This window comes from Argopecten irradians, chromosome 3 (assembly GCF_041381155.1).
Source record: "Argopecten irradians isolate NY chromosome 3, Ai_NY, whole genome shotgun sequence".
Taxonomy (NCBI): Eukaryota; Metazoa; Mollusca; class Bivalvia; order Pectinida; family Pectinidae; genus Argopecten; species Argopecten irradians.
In genome coordinates, this window is record NC_091136.1 from 28063710 (window position 1) to 28080167 (window position 16458).

At 35.5% G+C, this 16458-nt stretch overlaps 9 non-coding genes across 9 annotated transcripts; 3 read left to right on the top strand and 6 right to left on the bottom strand.

The window, feature by feature from the left end:
* Nucleotides 1-8014: 8014 nt before the first annotated feature.
* Nucleotides 8015-8086, bottom strand: Trnap-cgg (transfer RNA proline (anticodon CGG)). Its single transcript has one exon. It is a non-coding gene; the product is annotated as a tRNA-Pro (tRNA).
* A 264-nt stretch (nucleotides 8087-8350) lies between these two features.
* On the bottom strand, nucleotides 8351-8422 carry Trnap-agg (transfer RNA proline (anticodon AGG)). The gene has a single exon. It is a non-coding gene; the product is annotated as a tRNA-Pro (tRNA).
* A 414-nt stretch (nucleotides 8423-8836) lies between these two features.
* Trnap-ugg (transfer RNA proline (anticodon UGG)) lies at nucleotides 8837-8909 on the top strand. Its single transcript has one exon. It is a non-coding gene; the product is annotated as a tRNA-Pro (tRNA).
* Nucleotides 8910-11742: 2833 nt separating this feature from the next.
* Nucleotides 11743-11814, top strand: Trnap-ugg (transfer RNA proline (anticodon UGG)). The gene has a single exon. It is a non-coding gene; the product is annotated as a tRNA-Pro (tRNA).
* A 792-nt stretch (nucleotides 11815-12606) lies between these two features.
* Nucleotides 12607-12678, bottom strand: Trnap-cgg (transfer RNA proline (anticodon CGG)). The gene has a single exon. It is a non-coding gene; the product is annotated as a tRNA-Pro (tRNA).
* Nucleotides 12679-12942: 264 nt separating this feature from the next.
* Trnap-agg (transfer RNA proline (anticodon AGG)) lies at nucleotides 12943-13014 on the bottom strand. The gene has a single exon. It is a non-coding gene; the product is annotated as a tRNA-Pro (tRNA).
* Nucleotides 13015-13428: 414 nt separating this feature from the next.
* Nucleotides 13429-13500, top strand: Trnap-ugg (transfer RNA proline (anticodon UGG)). The gene has a single exon. It is a non-coding gene; the product is annotated as a tRNA-Pro (tRNA).
* Nucleotides 13501-14275: 775 nt separating this feature from the next.
* On the bottom strand, nucleotides 14276-14347 carry Trnap-cgg (transfer RNA proline (anticodon CGG)). Its single transcript has one exon. It is a non-coding gene; the product is annotated as a tRNA-Pro (tRNA).
* A 264-nt stretch (nucleotides 14348-14611) lies between these two features.
* On the bottom strand, nucleotides 14612-14683 carry Trnap-agg (transfer RNA proline (anticodon AGG)). The gene has a single exon. It is a non-coding gene; the product is annotated as a tRNA-Pro (tRNA).
* Nucleotides 14684-16458: the final 1775 nt, after the last annotated feature.

Here is a 16458-nt window from a genome sequence, read left to right on the forward strand (position 1 = left end):
CATTATTGCAAAGACTTGTGGTAGACTTATGCTATTAAAAACATTTGACCAATATTCAGTTGATTTTGGTCTTCTGAAAAATCGACGAATGAAACACACATATATATCTTTGGTAGTTTTTGGATAGAGCTGTACAGTAGTCCCATTACCATCCATATATGTAACAAAAGGTCTACAGTCAGTTCTTATATTGGTATGTACATTGCTGAAAATGACATCTTTATATTTAGCAGGAATCGATTCCATGATCATTTTATAATGATTTAAAATCATATCGCTAGAAATATCTGGATTACTATCCTTGATAACATCAACTATTGCATTTGAGTGAATGAACTTGGATACAACTTCTAAAGTCAAATGTTTAACCTTAACTATACCAGCCTTAGCGAAACATTCAATAAAAATAGGTTTGTCATTGTTCAAAAATATTGGGTTGAAAAATCAACGGCTGTTCATACACAAAAAAGGTGTCCTCATTGTAGAACACTTCATTAACAGACTGAAATATATACCAAGCCTTTAACATTTCATGATAAACAATGGGTAAAGATCTAAGATGCTTATTAGGAAACTTACAATAAATAACCTCAAAATCGAGATTAAAATTCAGAACTACTGACCCGTACTTTTCCAGACTGCTCTGCAAGAAGTATCTAACCACCTTAAAAGACATTTTAATCTAAACGCTTTAAGTTTTAATTCAATATCAGGTACATTCAAACCACCATCTCTTCTTTTGCCAATAATAGTATCATAAGCGACCAAATGTGCACTTTTATGCCACAAAAAATCAATACATAGTTTCCTAATTTCAGTAATAGCTGCCAGAGGTATTGTATGTGACGTTAGACAATACCAACATCTAGACATCAACAATGAATTAATTACAATAGCTCTCCCTTGTATAGTTAACTGTCTCTGGGACCACATTTTCAAAGTATTTCTAATGTTAGCAACCTTAGTATCCCAATTCTTTTCGTTACATAAACGTAAATCTATACCAACATACACACCAAGAACACAAATAACCTTTTCGCATAATTTTATACGAAACTTATCAAGCTCATTTGGCGAAATATTACCTTGGCCAACACATAGAATTTCTGACTTATCTTTATTAATTTTGGCACCAGATCCCTTACTATAAATTTCCAATAATTTAAAAACATTTTCAATACACATTTTATTTCCAAGTGTCAAAGTAGTATCATCCGCATGTTGATACACTTTAGATTCAAAATTTGTATTAGGAACCGTGATACCATTAACATCTGGAGATTTCAAAATCATATTTCCCAAAGGTTCTGCCGCCAAAACATATAACATCGCAGAAATTGGACAGCCCTGCCGTACTGAGTTCCGGATGGATATAAATTTGGTAAGATTGCCATTATATTTTACAGAACTAGAAATATTGGTGTAAAATATCTTAATCCAGTCAACAAAATTCCCACCAAAACCAAATTTTTCCAAAACTTTGAACAAATATGAATGACTTACACGATCAAAGGCCTTTTCTTGATCAATTTTTAGAATATACCCCTCACGATCTTCCTGTGTAGTAAGATCAATAATATCACGCACACAAAAAATAGTATCCGCGATATCACGCCCAACCACACAGCAAGACTGAAAATCAGAAATAATAGAAGTAGGCCTGGATCTAGGGGGGGTCTACGTGCACCCCCCCCCCCCCACAACTTAACGAACCAATGTTTTTCTGAAGCCTTATGACCCACTGATAACGAAATCGAGAGGTAACATTGTATAAACTGGGATGAACTTCCGGTTATGACGTCATCAAGATGGCCGCCATCTCGAATTTCACTAAAGATTGAAAAATAGTCATAACATTGACATTTTTCAACCGAAGAAGACAAATGAGGCATCAAAATGACCACGATAGAACAACAAATACATATCAGGACCATAAAATCCAATATATGTAGTTATTTCTACGCAGGAAATGAAAAAAATCGGATTTTAAGCTCAAAAATGGTATTTTTTTAGCATTTTTTTTCATATTTGGCTTGACGCAGCAAAATGTTTGCTAACTGCAACCTATTATTTCTAATCAGTTATTTGACCTCTTATCAATCAGTAAAAACGACACCAACAAAAAAACAATGTTAACATTGTATAAGCTCCGGTTATGACGTCATCAAGATGGCCGCCATCTCGAATTTCACTAACAATTGAAAAATAGTCATAGCATTAACATTTTTCAACCGAAGTAGACAAATGAGGTATCAAAATGATTATAATACAACAAAAAAATCATATCGGGACCATATAATCCAATATATGTAGTGATTTCTACGCAGGAAATGAAAAAATCGGATTTTAAGCTCAAAAATTATAATTAGAAACTTTATAATTGTTTTCCAACAAGTAATCAGTTATTTGACCTCTTATCAATTAGTAAAAACAACAACAACAAAAATATATAGAAATGCAAAAGAGAATTATTGTTATACCATCATTTGGTATACAAAACATCACCGGGTGCGTATACAGGGTATATGATTGCTGTTTTTTCCAAACCGCTGACACTACAGTTTCCGGATGTCTTAGAACTTCCTGAAGATAACATTGGCAATTGACGATCCATATCTTAACACATTTGAATTATAAGTTGGCTTAATATCTAAGTGGGACTTGACAATTTCCTAACAAAATTCATTTTCATGTTCGAAAGTTTGTAGACTAGTAGCGTCTCAAAATGAATTTTTACTGCACAACGCCAACTAATAGGGTATCAAATTAAAACTGAAGAAAGCATTTGTTTCCGTTAATACCACGACACTTTCCGAAATTTGTTTCTTTTAGAAAAATAGCGCATCCACTGTTAACTTTATTTTTCTGAGTATAACGTAAGGAAATGTCAGATGGTTACTGCAGTATCACATATTTCTTTCAATAGTTCTTAATGATAAACATTATCTTTGTGCGTGCTTTCTCGCCAGAGTGTCGATGAGCTGATGAGCTGATGTGACATTACATTACCGTTTTACCATCGTGGTTCTAACTTGTCAACCGTCCATGGCCAGAGGTTACATCAAGAACATCGGGTTCGCGGATGTGGGAGCTCATCCTGTTTTCAACCTAGTGATTCACATATCGTATATGATGTTCCAGACCTCTCCGGTAGGATGGAAAAGACACCAGAGCCACATTCTGCGAAGGGTTGATGTTGCATCTCTTTAATTCGTGTTATGAAGCACACAACTATTCCTCATTCCCTTGTGAACCCTCAGTGACCATAGATGGCACCGGTGAATTAGATTTGAGGTCATAAATGCAGGTTCCAACACGAGAAGTTTCCACTCTTTGACCAAGACAGGAGAGCACTGTTCAAGGAGATTCTATCAATGGGTGTATCCCCGTCATACACCAGATGCTACACAAATCAGTACCTTCAAGGAGACATGAGGAAAGTCTGACCAATGAAAAAACATTTAATATTTATGACCTCCATTAAAGACCTCTAGGAAAATCACCTGTGCCATCTATAGTCGTCGACGAGAGTCCACACGGATAATGAAAGGTGGCTTGAATTACATTACCACCATTCGAAGAATCTGGATCTGGTGTAATATTCCTGAAAAGTTCCTGAAACAGCATATACCGATGTTTTATGAATCTGAATGTGAGAACCCACAACCCTGAACCTGTTGTTCCTGATATAAACTCTGGCCATGGATGGGCCATGAAAGATGACAGGCTAGAACACCACTGGTAATGTAGTGCCACATCATCTCATCGACATCGAAGACGACGCCCTGGCTTTCGACGAATTGGATACTGATATCTCGATTACTCTGATTTGGACTGGCATGTACCAGCTACCAGACATGCCGAGTCATGTCAGAGGATAGTGCAGTGAGGTGGTAAAGCACGCACAATGATAATAGGTTTATAATTGTGAACCAGTGAAAGAAATATGTGACATTGTGGTAACTATCTGACATTTTGCTAATAATATGCATAGGAAATAAACGAGGACTGTGACTTGTCCTACCCGAGGCTAGATATTCTGTCAACTTTTACATTCATGTTTCCTACTTATAAATCGCCAATAGTCAAACTTATTTAAGGAACTTGTAATACACCAGGAAACTGTAGTGTCAGCGGTTTGGAGTTAGAAAAATAGCATATACCCAGTATACCCACCCGGTGATGTTTTGTAAACTTAATGATGGTATAACAATAATTCTTTTTTGTATCTCTATATATTTTATTGTTTTACTGAGTGATTAGAGGTCAAATAACTGTTTACGAATAATAGTTTGGTGTTGGTAAACATTTTTGCTGCGTCAAGCCAAATATGAAAAAATTTGCTAAAAATTATCATTTTTGAGCTTAAAATCCGAATTTTTCATTTCCTACCTAGAAATCACTACATATATTGAATTTGATTATCTATTATGATCATTTTGATACCTCATTTGTCTACTTCAGTTGAAAAATGTTAATGTTATGACTATTTTTCAATTGTTAGTGAAATTCGAGATGGCGGTCCCATCTTGATGACGTCATAACCGGAGCTTATACAATGTAACATTTTTTTTTTTGTTGGTGTCGTTTTTTACTGATTGATAAGAGGTCAAATAACTGATTAGAAATAATAGTTTGCTGTTGGCAAACATTTTTGCTGCGTCAAGCCAAATAATGAAAAATTTGCTAAAAAAAATTACCAATTTTTGAGCTTAAAATCCGATTTTTTTTTTTTCATTTCCTGCGTAGAAATAACTACATATATTGGATTATAATGGTCCTGATATGTATTTGTTGTTCTATTGTGGTCATTTTGATGCCTCCATTTGTCTTCTTCGGTTGAAAAATGTCAATGTTATGACTATTTTTCAATCTTTAGTGAAATTCGAGATGGCGGGCCATCTTGATGACGTCAAAACCGGAAGTTCATCCCAGTTTATACAATGTGACCTCTCGATTTCGTTATCAGTGGTTCATAAGGCTTCAGAAAAACATTGGTTCGTTAAGTTGGGGGGGGGGGGGGGGGGGGGGGGGGGGGGGGGTGGGGGGGGGGGGGGGGGTTTGCACGTAGACCCCCCTAGATCCCGGCCTAAAGGTAAAACAGGACTTAAGCCGCTCTGACATAACCCGGGCTAAAATTTTATAATCTACGTTTAAAAGGCTAATAGGCCTCCAATTTTTCAATAAAGTTTTATCACCTCTCTTTTCATAAACCAGATTAATAACCCCTTGTTTCATACTTCTTGTCAATTCTTTTTTCTTCCCAGATACTTTGTACAATATGAGGAAAAATATATTTCAAATCATCAAAAAATGGCAATAAAATTCAACAGTCAGACCATCTAAGCCTGGACTTTTAGACTTAGACATAGAAAACAAAGCTTTGTGTATTTTCATCAACAGTTCACAGGCGAATCGCACTTGATTCTGTCATCCTCAGATAACCTTTTTGTCAATAAAAGTTAAAACATTTTCAATATCACATTCATCTGTTTTCAATACAATTATACAATTGATTAAAAAAAACTAAATATTTCATGAGACATCTCTTCAGATTGACGCTCTAAAACATTTCCATCGCTGTCATGCAGGCACTTTATGGCATTAGAGTTCTGCCTATACTTTTCCAATTTTTAAAAAATAACAGTATTTTTATCACCATCTACTGCCCATAGTTCGCTTTTGACCTCAAAACAGCCCCATTACACTTTTCTTTTTCAAATTTTTCTAAACTCTGTTTTAACTCATCATACTTTAGTACAATCAAAGGATCTCCATTAGCTATATCACAGGAATAATTATGCAGTTTATTCTGAATCTTATAAAACTCGAACATTTTCTGTTTTCTTCGATCCTTACCATAAACTCGAGAAAACTTTTTAATTTTATATTTCAAATTAACCCACCAAACTTTCGGTTCATTAACATACAAAAGGGCAATTTTTTAGCAGAATCTATTATAGACCTTATTTTTTGTATTAAAATCATCTTCTAACAAAAAACAATTATTAAAAATCCAAATACCTGGACCTTTACTTTCACTATCACAGTCAATTTTCATAACAACAAAACAATGATCACTAAACGAAGTATCATTATAGTATACATTTTGTACAAAAGGAACTTATGGTTTTAGCTACTAGAAAGTAGTCTATACGACCTTTGCGATAAAGTATCTAAACTCACTCGTTTCCGTGAAAAAACAGCACAATTTTTATTTCTAACTCTCCAAAATATCGTGAATATCACATGAAAACATAAGACTTTTCAATGCCGACACACTAGGATTCACCGTATGTGACGTAGCACCTGTACGATCTAGAGTGGAAAGAGTAGTATTAAAATCACCCCCTGTAATCAGATTCTCCAAAAATGGTCCTAACCAAATTTTTAAACGTTCAAAAAAAGGTTTTTTTTTTTCACTAACAACATTCGGAGCATATATATTTACAAATATTCCAATCCTTTATCTTCAATTGTTATCTTCAGTCGTAAGACTCTTCCGTCATACCCATCAAAAATCAATCAAATCATCTTTAAAATCATTAGACCACTAAAAATAGCGACACCTTTCCTGTTATCATTGCTATTGTTTAAAACAATCCTACCTTTCCACAGGTGACTTATTTGATTGACAAAAAGTGTCATCCCAGAAAGTTTCTTGCAATAAAACAACTTTATAATTATGATACTGAAAGTATTCAAATAAATTTTTAACTTTAACAACATCTCTTAAACCATTAACATTAATGGATGATATCGTAAACATAAAAAAAGCACAACAAGACAAAGTTCATTATAAAATTATTTAACTTTTTTGACCTTCTTCTTCTTTTTCTTTTTCTTTACTCCACACCATCTCCAACCTTTGATTTTAAAAAATCTTTTCCTTGAGCGGAAACTAGGTCTCTCAGTTACTCTCTTATCATCATCCCCCTCCTCCTCTATACCATCATTATCCCAAAACTTTGAACACACTGGCTGCGCGAGGACGTCGCCAAAGCAAAATCATTTCGTCAGTTTATAAGTGTTCTGACTCAGAACGGATTCCTGGATTCGCAATCGACACCATAGATTTTTTTTCTTTAACAAAGACCGTCACTACCCAACACCGTCAGCATCACCGCCATCATCATCCTCTTCATCATCGACGTCATCGTCAGCGTCATCATCCCCACCACTGAGTGCTCATAGATTCTGAGCTATCACCACGCCCATCGGGGAATCGGGAATGGAAACAGCGGTTTTCAATCACAGAGCACGAGTCATCATCATTGGCAATATCATGTTCCGCCTCGTCTGAATCTCCACTGTACTGGTTATCGTCAGTGTCAAAAAACAATCACAGTTTCGTAGCGCCCACACCTGTCACAAAGAGTGTCGACACACCTGGGTGCGGGCGAACAATCACACTCGAAGCGAATCTCTCCACATCGCACACACGGGCTGTGTTTTGCAAGCCCTCCGGAAATGACCTTGACCTCCACACGTGTAACACACAAACTGTGGACACTGGCGGAACAAATGTCGATCGGAGTAGCATAGTGTGCATACTTTCAGCTGATTGTCATGAATGACACGATAATAATCACTTCCAAATTTCATCGTAATGGTAGAGATTTCAATGTCAGGGGCAATTTCACACGCACATATCGCGTATTCTCAAGCATCAGCAACAGGTTGTCCTTGATAAAAACAGCGCTTTAATCGGCGATATACCATTTCAACATTAAAGCTGTTCAAGATTATTCACGATTTCATTCGTCACTTATATATACAGGGAGATGGAGGAAACTCACAGCGTAAAACGCCTGGAGTGATATCGCCAATCGAACCTTTTACCATCAATAGCACAACACCATCCAATTAAAATGTTTATTCCACCAGGTGCTGTAGACAAAAGCGTGTCACCACAAAGGATCATGTATAAAATTTTTTGTTGCAAACACAACCCACTGAACGGCGTTCCGTAAAAAATAAATCCCCCCCAGTAAAACCGGAAACAACAAAACCAGGGCTCGTCCGGGAGTCGAACCCGGGACCTCTCGCACCCGAAGCGAGAATCATACCACTAGACCAACGAGCCAGACAGTTAGTGAAACAGATCAATTTTAATTTAAAAGTTGGTCATAACTTTATGTATTGCAATTAATTTTCACCCTAACTTTATTTACAAAGATGGATGTGTCTTTGTTTCACTACCAAAACGATATTTTATAACACTATTGTAAACGATCAAAATTAAAATAAATTCTGAGATGTTAAATGAATATTAATGTTTACTTATCAAGAATATTTAGATACATCTGTAACATTTGTTTAGTAGAAAACAATTTATTAATAAAAAGTGGGGCTCGTCCGGGATTCGAACCCGGGACCTCTCGCACCCTAAGCGAGAATCATACCCCTAGACCAACGAGCCATACTTCATAGAGGGTTTTAGAAAAGGTGTGTATTTCGTTGAAGTATCTGCAGAGATAAGACGTGTTAACTAATTTCTCGCTTATCTTATGGCACACATAAAAAGAGGTTATGTAGATTATCTCCCAGCGGACTTGTGCCGTAATAAAATATTTTGACACAACGCCTACACGGCAGAACGTCCTTAAAAGACAATGGCTGTTAATAGGACGTAAAGTTAATCAAACCAACAAACCTACTGTGATCAGACTTGCATTATAATATTTGTTGGAAATGCAATCATTTTTACTATTGCACGTATGACAAACTACTATACACATCGAAGGTATATGGAGATGTTGATTAAACAATTAAATGTACAAGTATGATGCAATCTAAGAAAATACTGGATTTTAAACTCAACTATTTATCAAGTGGCTCGTTGGTCTAGGGGTATGATTCTCGCTTTGGGTGCGAGAGGTTCCCGGGTTCGAATCCCGGACGAGCCCTTTTTACTTTTTATTTATTATTTTCAAATTTCTAATTTTCATGTTAGTTAGGTGTTTGCCAAGGTTCTATTTCTAGGGCCACTATTATTTTTCATCAGGTTTATATTACCATATCGATGGGTACTGCATAAAATTGTACATGCGGAGTGTGACGAGGGCGGACATCCAGCCCGGAATCCAATTTTGTTCTCTTTCTTCCCATATTAAGTCTTGATGTCCTCTGGCTCGTTTCGCCTTTACACACGCGTAAACAGTCTTATAACTTAATTGCTGGGCCTCCCGTGAGGAGGTCCGGTTTCCAGCCCGGAACAAAACCACACCATTTAAAATGCCATCAATATAAATGTAAGCGTATGGGGTGTGCTGTTCGGGTGTCTTTGGTACCATGGTTCATTGTAGATAGCACTATCAAAAGCGCCAAGACTTCCACTGTTACAATAGACACAGAACAAATATATACTGCAGCCTCTCAAAGCATACACGCATTCACATATGCAACAGATTGCAACCATGGCATATCGTCCATAAACGATCTATAGCCATTAACAGGACATTTGTAATATCAGATCGACCGACCAACCCAGCCAATAATCCAGAATCAAAACAGCAAAGGGTGATCGATTAAACTCAAGTTGATAGTTGTTTGGAAAAATAGCTGCTATAGTATAAGAATACACCAGGTGCTGTAACACGACCAAATAAAAATCAAAATGATTTAAGTTTTCATAAATAAAACCCAACAAAACCACCATCCCAGTGAAACCAATTTTAATTTAAAAGTTGGTAATAACATGGATCGATTTCACTACCAAAAACTCAATGTTTATTACACTATTATAAACGATCAAAATTAAAATGGATTTTGTTTAGATATTTTGTATTTATATCAAATTTACCAAATACCATCTTTAACAAGTTTTTAGTAAAACGTGTTAAAGGATCGTCCAATTGGTGAACCCGGGACCTCTCGCACCTAAGCGAGAATGTATCAATGAACCAAACACGTTTAAAACCAGGGCTCGTCCGGGAGTCGAACCCGGGACCATTGTTAGGTGTAAATTTCGCTTATTTTTGAAGTCATCATAAATTATACCAATTATGAAATTTACTGTGCCCATCTAAAATATTTTGACAAAATTCACGGCACTAACGTCCTTATAATTTGGATTAAGGGCTTAAATTTATGGTACCAACAAAACTAAACTGTGATCAGATTTCATTATAATAATTCATATGATGAAATGCAATATTTTTCTATTGACGTTATGTATTTTCCAACTATTACACATTCATGGTATTTGGAGATTTGATTAAAAAAATTAAAATGTACAATATGATGTTTTTAAGATATACAAAAAAAACTCAAATCATTTTTTAAAAGGCTATCATTGGTTAGTAAACGTTTAAAAATGCATTATCGCTTTATTTTGAACAACTGGTATTTTTTTGCCGGATTTGAAATAATGAAATCTATATATTTCACAAAAATATTTTTAAATTTTAATTTTCAAGAAAATTTTCTTTCTATGGCACTATTATTTTTCATCAGGTTTATATTACCAGTTGTCGAACTTTAAAATATGCGGATTTATGTGCGATACATAATTTGGAATCCTTTTTTTCTCTTCTTCCCATTTTTACTTTGATCTTCCAATTCTTTGAAAACCCAAATTTTCTTTACTTGATAAGAAATATGAGGAGGTCCGAAAGTAATTTCTGAACAAACCTAAGAAAAAAAAAATTTCTTGCTCTAATGTTTAACACTCAGCATTAATGGAAAATCTACTGGAAAAGTTCTGCAATGAAACAAATAATGTAAAGTTATGGGGTATTTCGTTTTTGGTGAACCATGTATTGAGTTTAACTATCAAAAGCCAATTTTGTCACTTCCACTGTTTCAATAACAAGAACAAATATATACATGAACAATAACTCAACATAAAATTCACATGGTTGTAAACCATGGCAAATCATTATCATTTACGGATTAACTACAGTATAAAAACATTTGATCGAATATTTTGATATCCAAATCAAAACAGCAAATGTGATCTAATTACGGCAACTCATTTTCCTTTTTACTGCTAAATAGTTAAGAATACACCAGGTGCTGTAGACACGTGTAACCGCATCAAAATTGTTGAACGGCGTTTCCAAAAATAAAACCCAACAAAACCAGGGCTCAAGTTCTTATAATATCGAACCCTGATACTTCGCACCCGAAAGATTTATATTTACTAGACCAACGAGCCAGGATAGATGTCATGATCATTTTTAATTTAAAATTTGGTCAAAGTTTATTATTGCAATTACACACTAGATCCTAACGTAGATGGAGTCAACAGTCTTTGAAAATTCAAACCAAACATTTGGTAACACTATTGTAAAACTTCATATAAATTAATTTTCATCTAATTGATTTGTTTAAATGAAATTGTAACTTTCAAGAATATTTAGAATACAATTAACAATTTAAGAAAAATTTCATATTGTAAAGTGGGTTCGGAAACCAAATATTTATCTTTCTAAGAAGGTTTTAAAGGGGTATCATCATACTCAGTTGATAGGCCAATTTTGAACGTCCTAGAAAGACAACTTGACATGTTATCAAGATCCCAAACTTTGCCGTAATAAAACCTATTTGATCAGTTGCAATAAATCAATAATAACGTAAATTGTTGAAATCCAAAATCATTTTTACTATTGCACGTATGACAAACATTTTTACTATTACACATCGAAGGTATATGGACGATGTTGATTAAACAATTAAAGTACAAGTATGATGCAATCTAAGAAAATACTGGATTTTAACTCAAACTATTTATCAAGTGGCTCGTTGGTCTAGGGGTATGATTCTCGCTTTGGGTGCGAGAGGTCCCGGGTTCGAATCCCGGACGAGCCCGTTTACTTTTATTTATATTTTCAAATTTCTAATCTTCATGTTAGTTAGGTGTTTGCCAAGGTTATCTATTCTATGGCCACTATTATTTTTCATCAGGTTTATATTACCATATCGATGGTACTGCATAAAATTGTACATGCGGACGTGTGCGAGGCGACATAATTTGGAATCCTATTTTTCTCTTCTTCCCATATTACTTTGTTTCCTCCTATCGTTTGCCTTGACACCGCGTAACATTTGGTCTTTACTTGAATGCTGGCCTCTGTGAGGAGGTCCGGTTTCCAGCCCGGAACAAACCACACCATCCATATAAAAGTGGAAGTCTCTGCTCGTGTTTAACACTCAGCATTAATGGAGTGAGGCTACTGGTTTACCTCTTGCCAGTATAAATGTAAGCGTATGGGGTGTGCTGTTCGGTGTCTTTGGTACCGACGTCATGGTTCATTGAGATAGCACTATCAAAAGCGCCAAGACTTCCACTGTTACAATAGACACAGAACAAATGTATACTGCAGGGGCCCTCTCAAAGCATACACGCATTCACATATGCAACAGATTTGCAACCATGGCATATCGTCCATAAAACGAATCAGCCATTAACAGGACAGTAATATCAATAATCGACCGACCAACCAGCCAATATCCAAATCAAAACAGCAAATGTGATCGATTAAACTCAAGTTGTTTGGAAAATACTGCTATAGTATAAGAATACACCAGGTGCTGTAGACACGTGTAAAGGATCAAATTGATTGAACGGCGTTCCGTAAAAAATAAAACCCAACAAAACCAGGGCTCGTCCGGGAGTCGAACCCGGGACCTCTCGCACCCGAAGCGAGAATCATACCACTAGACCAACGAGCCAGACAGTTAGTGAAACAGATCAATTTTAATTTAAAAGTTGGTCATAACTTTATGTATTGCAATTAATTTTCACCCTAACTTTATTTACAAAGATGGATGTGTCTTTGTTTCACTACCAAAACGATATTTTATAACACTATTGTAAACGATCAAAATTAAAATAAATTCTGAGATGTTAAATGAATATTAATGTTTACTTATCAAGAATATTTAGATACATCTGTAACATTTGTTTAGTAGAAAACAATTTATTAATAAAAAGTGGGGCTCGTCCGGGATTCGAACCCGGGACCTCTCGCACCCTAAGCGAGAATCATACCCCTAGACCAACGAGCCATACTTCATAGAGGGTTTTAGAAAAGGTGTGTATTTCGTTGAAGTATCTGCAGAGATAAGACGTGTTAACTAATTTCTCGCTTATCTTATGGCACACATAAAAAGAGGTTATGTAGATTATCTCCCAGCGGACTTGTGCCGTAATAAAATATTTTGACACAACGCCTACACGGCAGAACGTCCTTAAAAGACAATGGCTGTTAATAGGACGTAAAGTTAATCAAACCAACAAACCTACTGTGATCAGACTTGCATTATAATATTTGTTGGAAATGCAATCATTTTTACTATTGCACGTATGACAAACTACTATACACATCGAAGGTATATGGAGATGTTGATTAAACAATTAAAAGTACAAGTATGATGCAATCTAAGAAAATACTGGATTTTAACTCAAACTATTTATCAAGTGGCTCGTTGGTCTAGGGGTATGATTCTCGCTTTGGGTGCGAGAGGTCCCGGGTTCGAATCCCGGACGAGCCCGTTTACTTTTTATTTATATTTTCAAATTTCTAATTTTCATGTTAGTTAGGTGTTTGCCAAGGTTCTATTCTATGGCCACTATTATTTTTCATCAGGTTTATATTACCATATCGATGGTACTGCATAAAATTGTACATGCGGAGTGTGCGAGGCGACATAATTTGGAATCCTATTTTTTCTCTTCTTCCCATATTACTTTGTTCCTCCTATCGTTTGCCTTGACACCGCGTAACATTTGGTCTTTACTTGAATGCTGGCCTCTGTGAGGAGGTCCGGTTTCCAGCCCGGAACAAACCACACCATATAAAAGTGGAAGTCTCTGCTCGTGTTTAACACTCAGCATTAATGGAGTGAGGCTACTGGTTTGCCTCTTGCCAGTATAATGTAAGCGTATGGGGTGTGCTGTTCGGTGTCTTTGGTACCATGGTTCATTGAGATAGCACTATCAAAAGCGCCAAGACTTCCACTGTTACAATAGACACAGAACAAATATATACTGCAGCCTCTCAAAGCATACACGCATTCACATATGCAACAGATTGCAACCATGGCATATCGTCCATAAACGATCTTAGCCATTAACAGGACAGTAATATCAACTAATCGACCGACCAACCAGCCAATATCCAAATCAAAACAGCAAATGTGATCGATTAAACTCAAGTTGTTTGGAAAATACTGCTATAGTATAAGAATACACCAGGTGCTGTAGACACGTGTAAAGGATCAAATTGATTGAACGGCGTTCCGTAAAAAATAAAACCCAACAAAACCAGGGCTCGTCCGGGAGTCGAACCCGGGACCTCTCGCACCCGAAGCGAGAATCATACCACTAGACCAACGAGCCAGACAGTTAGTGAAACAGATCAATTTTAATTTAAAAGTTGGTCATAACTTTATGTATTGCAATTAATTTTCACCCTAACTTTATTTACAAAGATGGATGTGTCTTTGTTTCACTACCAAAACGATATTTTATAACACTATTGTAAACGATCAAAATTAAAATAAATTCTGAGATGTTAAATGAATATTAATGTTTACTTATCAAGAATATTTAGATACATCTGTAACATTTGTTTAGTAGAAAACAATTTATTAATAAAAAGTGGGGCTCGTCCGGGATTCGAACCCGGGACCTCTCGCACCCTAAGCGAGAATCATACCCCTAGACCAACGAGCCATACTTCATAGAGGGTTTTAGAAAAGGTGTGTATTTCGTTGAAGTATCTGCAGAGATAAGACGTGTTAACTAATTTCTCGCTTATCTTATGGCACACATAAAAAGAGGTTATGTAGATTATCTCCCAGCGGACTTGTGCCGTAATAAAATATTTTGACACAACGCCTACACGGCAGAACGTCCTTAAAAGACAATGGCTGTTAATAGGACGTAAAGTTAATCAAACCAACAAACCTACTGTGATCAGACTTGCATTATAATATTTGTTGGAAATGCAATCATTTTTACTATTGCACGTATGACAAACTACTATACACATCGAAGGTATATGGAGATGTTGATTAAACAATTAAAAGTACAAGTATGATGCAATCTAAGAAAATACTGGATTTTAACTCAAACTATTTATCAAGTGGCTCGTTGGTCTAGGGGTATGATTCTCGCTTTGGGTGCGAGAGGTCCCGGGTTCAAGAATATTTAATTACATCTGTAACATTTGTTTCGTAGAAAACAATTTATTAATAAAAAGTGGGGCTCGTCCGGGATTCGAACCCGGGACCTCTCGCACCCTAAGCGAGAATTTTTTTTTATCTTTAAAAATAATCTTTTAATGTTCCCAGCAAATAGGACCCCCGGGGTGGGGCCCCGAAGGCTCCTCACATTTCATTTAATATAAACATTTGAAATCAATATATCACAGACTTTATAACACATACATTCAATTTCTTTTCATTTGCAATAATAATACAAAGACAATGAGTACAATAGTGTTAACTAGATATCTAAAACATAGGAACTCAAATCATTAGAATTTAAAGAAATATCATCACCTTTTAACAATGCATTATCTGCAGCAATATACTTTTTGAACAACTGATATTTCTTTGCCATTTGATAATAATGTCTTATATAATCAAAATATTTTCTAAGTGTATACTTAAAGAAAGTTTTCAAATTCAACTTTGACATATTACTAACTACTAAGTTGCGCCTTTTAAAATATACAGAAACGAACTACTCCAAAAAAGAAGTTAATGAAATACGGATTTGTGAATTTGATCTTTCTTGTGAAACCCAGAAGTACAAGACTTCCTAAAGAAATATCCGATAAGTAATGCTGATCAGCCTTTGAAAAAAGTTTCTTTGTTAATGTTTGGATGTAGGCTAAAAAATCGGAAAGTTCTGAACAATCAAGAAACAAATGCTGTAAAGTTTCTGAATCAGTTTTACAAACTAGACATTGGTCATTATTAACTGTGCCAATTTTCTTCAACTTTTCCATGGTAAATATAGTATTATGAACAATACGATAGTGAACATCAACAATATCACATGGTAAAAATGGCAAATACATTATTGTAAAGACTTGTGGTAGACTCATGCTATTAAAAACATTTGACCAATATTCAGTTGATTTTGGTCTTCTGAAAAATCGACGAATAAAACAACCATAGATATCCTTTGTGGTTTTTGGATAGAGCTGTACTGTTGTCCCATTACCATCCATATATGTAACGTAAGGTCTAGCGTCAGTTCTTATATTGGTATGTACATTGCTCAAAATAACATCTTTATATTTAGCAGGAATAGAGTTCATGATAATTTTGTAATCATTTAAAATTATGTCACTAGAAATATCTGGATTACTATCCTTAATAACATCAACTATTGCATTTGAGTGAAGGAACTTAGCTACAACTTCTAAAGTCAAATGTTTAACCTTAACTATATACCTGCCTTAGCGAAACATTCAATAAAAATAGGTTTGTCATTGT